The sequence below is a fragment of the Artemia franciscana genome, chromosome 20 (genome assembly GCF_032884065.1).
Source record: "Artemia franciscana chromosome 20, ASM3288406v1, whole genome shotgun sequence".
NCBI lineage: Eukaryota > Metazoa > Arthropoda > Branchiopoda > Anostraca > Artemiidae > Artemia > Artemia franciscana.
The window spans coordinates 4,630,128-4,636,445 of record NC_088882.1 but is presented as its reverse complement, the minus strand read 5'-3'; the positions used below and the strand labels follow the sequence as shown (position 1 = coordinate 4,636,445).

The 6,318-nt window shown below is 32.1% G+C and overlaps 1 long non-coding RNA gene across 1 annotated transcript; it reads left to right on the top strand.

Annotated features, from left to right (window-relative positions):
- The first annotated feature begins 4,029 nt into the window (after positions 1-4,029).
- On the top strand, positions 4,030-5,840 carry LOC136040224 (uncharacterized). Its single transcript, XR_010620644.1, has 2 exons — positions 4,030-4,204; positions 5,646-5,840. It is a non-coding gene; the product is annotated as an uncharacterized LOC136040224 (long non-coding RNA).
- The last annotated feature ends 478 nt before the right edge of the window (positions 5,841-6,318 follow it).

The window sequence follows — 6,318 nt, the reverse complement described above, 5'->3', positions numbered from 1 at the left end:
CATTTGATGCAAAAATAAAGAACTAAATTATTTTTTTAGACGATACCCTTACTTCTCCGCAAAGCAGTTTTAAATTATAAATAAACATGGACTTACCCTTGTACAAAGTAGAGTACTTTAGAAACTCCATTTGAAAGGCCATTTTTTCAGCACTTCTCAACATTTTGACTCTTGACTAGCTAAATTTTGCTTCAAATTTGACATCTCTTAATCCAAAACAGATTATTTTTCTCAGACAGCCACATTTTCATGAAAAATGAAAAGGATGAGTTTCCTTATAATTTTTTGATACGATAAAATAATATTATTGAGTATTAAGCCTGTGATTTCGTAGTCTCCTCCTATAGAAATTATAGATTTTACTTTTGAAATATTATATTACGATTGAAACAAGCAAGTATGGCAACATAAAACATGAGACTGAGATAAGTGTAAGAAGGTGTGCTACATTAATCGAGTTCTAAAGTGTCTAGTAATGGTCTGTCTTTCTCGTTCAAACAGTAAATTTGGAATAAATCAATGTATTATGCTGTTGTGTCAGTTGCGGTTTTGGCCTAGCGGTCCCTTGAACCCTTCTTGAAATAATATTATTGAATTATAATCAAGTAGGTGTGGGCATCTAGCCATGATCAATTGAAGAAAAAGCTAAGACAAATAGTCCGATAGAGTGAGGGGCAAATCTTACATGAGCCCTTACTAGGATTGTATAAAAATGATGTCAGTTCATTTGTTTTAGTTAGAAATGGGCTAAAATTTACCGGCAACTGCATATTGATAAATTTCATTTGTGGGCTATGGTCAATCTGTCAGATGAACTTGTGGCCTAGACAATATTTATGGGGCCTGGGTAGGTTGCAGCTCGAACAAGGGGTTATCCGACTGCTCCGAGTGTGGTATTTTTATTATGTTTGAGAAAGTCTTGTGGGTGCAAACAATTTTTGCTCAGAGCAGAAAAGACCCTTCCTTGGCCCATTAGCGCCACTGACAAATCTCGTCGGTAGCAGCTCAACCAAGGGGTTATCCAACTGCTCCGAGTGTGGTTCAAGTTCAAGTTCAAGTTCATTTATTTATTAATCGCACATACATGTAATATATATGACATAGGCCCACGGGGAGACAAGCTCGAAAAACTAGGCCTAGTCATATCGCAAACAGTAAAGTGTACGAAAAGCGTGGCTCAATCTTGCCTTCTAGGGCTCTAATGAGAGATTGTTTGAGATGACTAGGATATGTTTTGCGGATGAAGGATGAAAGATTGCCCAAGATCACCCTTGTCGGGCTCTTCGGAAAGATTCATGGAAAATAGGAGTGTAAAGAGGGAGGCTTTGACTAGATTGGGATGGAAGAGGAGCGTGCGTAGGTGAGTTGGCCTCTAAATTGAGTTGTTGGTAGCAGTAGTATTATTATTTTTGCTGGTTTGTTTTTATTAACTAATTTTATATTCAACATTTTATTGTTTTGTTTCTTTATTTTTCTCCTAAGATTGGTATTGTTGGCAGAACAGGAGCTGGTAAATCATCTCTGACTCTTTGTTTGTTCAGGCTCGTTGAACCAGCTGGAGGAACCATCGTAATTGACGATGTTGATATCACAAAAATTGGACTACATTCACTCAGGTTGAACCTCACTATAATTCCGCAGGTATGTACACCTCCATAGCGTACTGAATAGAGTCGAATTTAAAACTTGGATATGGATGATTGTATTTCCAACCTTGCAGGTGATAATCTAAAAAGTAGTTCACCCACAAAAGATTAAATTGCTATTGAAAAAAATGATCATTTGGCGGAACTAAATGACTTAAAAACCGATCTAATCAATTTTCCTGTCTGTCGCAAGAATGTCACATGGCTCCACAAAAATATAAATACAATTTCTTTTTCTGTTTATTCTTTCACTCTTCTTCTATTTCTCCTGTTTGAAATGTTAATATTACTAGCTTTAAAAGCTTTGATACAAGCTCATTTATAAGCTCCCTAAGTATTAAGCCTCCCTTTTATAACCCTAAGATGTTTCTGAAACGGAAAACCCTCAGAATTATATGAGAAAAAGTTGAGACATAAGCTAAACAGGAACATGAATTTATTTTATTTAATGCCGTGAGAAATAGTTTTTATTTAGGAAAAATAGGAACTATTAAATGATAAGGGTATAACTGCTCCATAGCAAGTTACATTATTTTATAAAAATGGTGTTTTACCTTTCGGATGCCCTTGGCACAGATACAGCCTTAGCAAATAATTTCTAAATAAAACATAAACATAGCTTTGCATGCCATGAAATTCTGCTACCACGTACCCAGTCTCTGTTTACCCTGTCCTCATCACGCAAGTACTCCTCATTGCTAGTTTATTCTTTATGGCTCTTTGTTACTCCAAAATGTTCACAGATGACCCCACAGAAATCCTGTTTTTCTGTCGATTTTACTTCGGGATTATATTTCAATGACACCTCCTTTTCTTTTACAACTGTATTCAGAACCTTCCTACGTTTTATCCTTCTAACTCTTAATTTTTTTTCGATAATGGTTTAGTGATGGCCAGACCTTCTTTGTTTTCTGTTCTTTCTCTATATCTTGTCTTTTTTTCTTTATTTTTTATTAGTGCTAAAACTGTATTTTAGTGTCTATTCTTGATATTTTTTCTTTTTCTCTGTTTTCTTTTTTGTGCTTTTTTTGATTTGGTTTATTGCTTTAAATAATTATCTGTCATATTTATTCTGTTTGTTATTATTGTATGTTGAGGCCCCCTACAAGCCGCTCTTCATCGGCCAAATAATCTGTTAGTGATTGTAACAGTAGATTTCTTTCTATGACGAATAAACTGACTGATTCAATAAATAATATGAATCAACAAGATAAAAAAGCAAACAAATACAACGTAGAAACAATAGGGAAAGTTTTTTCAAGACAATGGAAATTATTTATGTAGATATTTCGGCCCTATGTCCAAGGGCCGTCTTCAGCACAATACAATACTATATGTATATATAAAAGAACTTACATCAAATTATGAGAATTAAAACTGAATATAAAAACACTTATTAAAACAATTTTTTTTTAAAAATATAGCCCTAGCATCCTTACTTCAGCGAAGTTCAACCAGGACTGGCGAAAAGAATGAAATGAAGAAATATAAACTCATTCAAACTAAAGAGAATAAAATGATTAGATGCAATTTCTTAAAGCTAATCTTGCTTGTTTAGCAGCCTGTCTCAAAGGCCTTTTCGTAGTTGGTTCAGTACTATTATAAATTGGTTTAGTAAAATATTTTGTTAGATCATTTTTAATTAAATTTGAGTATAAAGAATTTAGTGAGTATTCCCCCAAGTCCCTGTTCAAAGAAATATTTTTATTTATTTTGAGATTAATTTCAATTGATTCTCGAACCACCTGTTTTATTCCCAAATCATTACTAATGAGTGAAGAGTTTTCAAAAAGTATCATGTGCGACGGATTATTAAATATATGCCAACCTAGAGCAGAATCAAAGGAATTGTTGGAACCATTTGAAATTAAGGCCTTGTCTATGTCATTTTTATGCTGTTGTAACCTTTTGTCTAGATTCTGATGGGTCCTGCCAACATAGTATTTTCTGCAATCACAGGGTATTTGATAGACCCCTCTTTGGCGAGTAACTGGGGTCTTATCTTTACCCGAATTTAAGAGATTGATGATTTTAAAATTATTAGTAAAAACTACGTACAGATTATTTTTTGTGCAAATATTTTTTAATTTTGTTGTAATCTTTGGGATATACGGAAGATAGACAATATTTGAGGGCTTATCAATAGCCTCACATTGTGAAGTATCTTCTTCGATTTTACAAGAATGTCTTTTTATTCTACGGCTAATTATTTTATTTACAAAAGGAATGGGGTATCCATTACCAAAAAGAATATCTCTGATAAAATTCATTTCTGCATTTATATATGAATGGGAGCAAATATTTAGGGCACGATCAATGAGGAAATTACAACTGCTTATTTAACTCTCTTATACATATGTTTATGATATGTTTATACATATGATATGTTTAGCAAGAGCATTACTTAGAAAAACGAAAATCCTCATACTAGACGAGGCCACTGCTGCAGTTGACTTGGAAACGGATGATCTTATACAAGCAACAATAAGAAAAGAATTTGTGAATTCTACTGTACTCACAATAGCGCACAGATTGAACACTATCATGGATAGCAATCGGTAGGATTTTTATTTATCCCCGGATAATTATCTATTGATATAATAATTATGTAATTGTAATAGTTTTATATTATTATTATTATTGAAAATTGTCACATTGGAATATCATCGCTTTTCCCTTTGATGTGTTCTCTTTGTTCCTCTTCAATCATACGCTTAAAAATTCCTTGTTTCTTTTCCAAAAGAGATGGTGTTATAAACTTCTGAAAAGAAATGTTTCCACAGGCTGCTCACATTTATTAGGGAAACTTTCCTAATCAGGAGCTACGAGTTTTTGTAGTTTTACTACCAGGGAGCCTCTAAATTTTTGCTCCAAAATTCCTTATACTGACGCAATACTATAAAATATCTTGCCGATATGTGTTTTCAAGAGGATGCAAAATTGTGACTAATTTTTACTTTAATCCAGGTTCATTTTTTCTTCTCTTCATCATAGAATACAAATCATAAGACAAGTAAAAAAAAGAAAGAAATAAAGAAACACGGTTCAACACAGATTATGATTTGACAGACACCTTGTGAAAAAGCATTTTAATGAAAATTTGAAAATTAGTCATGAATTCTGGACAGGCTTAAGCATCGATTTGGTTAGGCTGCCATATTTTAAAATACCAAGGAGAGGACAGTGAAAATTAAAATTTTAACCAAAAGACTTTCATATGCAGTTAAAAAGCTTTGCTTTTATCAGGTGTTAAAATAAAAAAAATTCAACCTCGGTTAAAAATGAGGAAAAAATAATCTAAATAATAGGATAAATAAAAATAAGATTAAAGTGAGTAAACTCACTTTACAGTTCTTAGGTGTTTGATTTTAGTTCTTATATTTAATTTTTTATTATAATTTATTCTTACATTTATACACTTACATTTATTCTATTTGATAATATTTTATTATGATTCTCATATTATAATTTTTGGCCTTTTATTGAATTTTATCTATCTTTTAATTTTTTGGCTGTTTTTTTTTCATTGGATTTCTTGATTCTCGGCGTTCGTTTTTCGGTTTTTTCTTCGGCATTTTCCTTGATTATATTATTTTGTGCGCGCAGTTGTTCTCTCAAAATATTCGCTTTGTGTGTTTCCTAAGTATTTTCTTTTGGCCTTTAAAACGATTTTTCATCGTTTTCTTTTTTTATGTAATTGCTGGCCAATGTTTCTTAAGAATTTGTTTTCGTCATGCTTATGGGGAGCATTCCACCACTGTGAATGCTGTATTTATATCAATTTTAAAATAAGGCTAATGAACCAATAATATTTTCCGTAATATCATATGTTTTTAACATGTTTTAAACGTAATATGTTTTAATTCAAAGAACCGCTAAATATGAATGAATTTATTGCAAGTCTCTATATGTTCTTTTTCTTCTGCAACCTTTGCTAGTTCTGTCTTCCTTAAAAGGAATCATTACATTCTCAGCTAATTTAAGAATTTTGTTTTACAGAGTTATGGTACTTGATAAAGGAGAGTTGAAGGAGGTCGATTCCCCTGCCAATCTTCTAAACAACCCTTCATCAATGTTTTTTGGCATGGCGAAAGATGCTAACCTACTGACGACCGAAATAGAAGCTTTATAACATAGAGTATTTACATGCTATTTTTGTAAACCATGAAAATTCAATAAAAGTTCGGATTTTTCGATTTCAGTTGAAACCTAATACTTGGATTGAATCCTGACAATATAAAGTATGCTAGCTAATTTATCCTAATGAACACGAAACAAACCGGGATAAATCCATATATTTTGAAAACCTAGCAAGCTATGAACCTCTAATGGCACAAAGAGATAACACAGCGTTACCATGCTGTGTAAATCCATGAGCATCGAGAACGTAACGAGCCTTTGCGACAATAAGAAATAGTGGAAGAGGAAGTAATATTACAGCATTATAATTTTAATGTTAAAATAATAACATTAGAAAAATTAATAATAGAATAATAGATTCCCAGAATAGAAAAGGCTTCATATATAATTGATCATAATTTTACCTTGCATTTTTGCTAATGTTCTCAAAATCAAATTTACTGGTTGGTTGGTAAATCTTTGATGTATAAATAAAGTTATTTTACATCAATGCCAAATATTGTAAAAAAATCTTAAAAGAAATACTCACTTG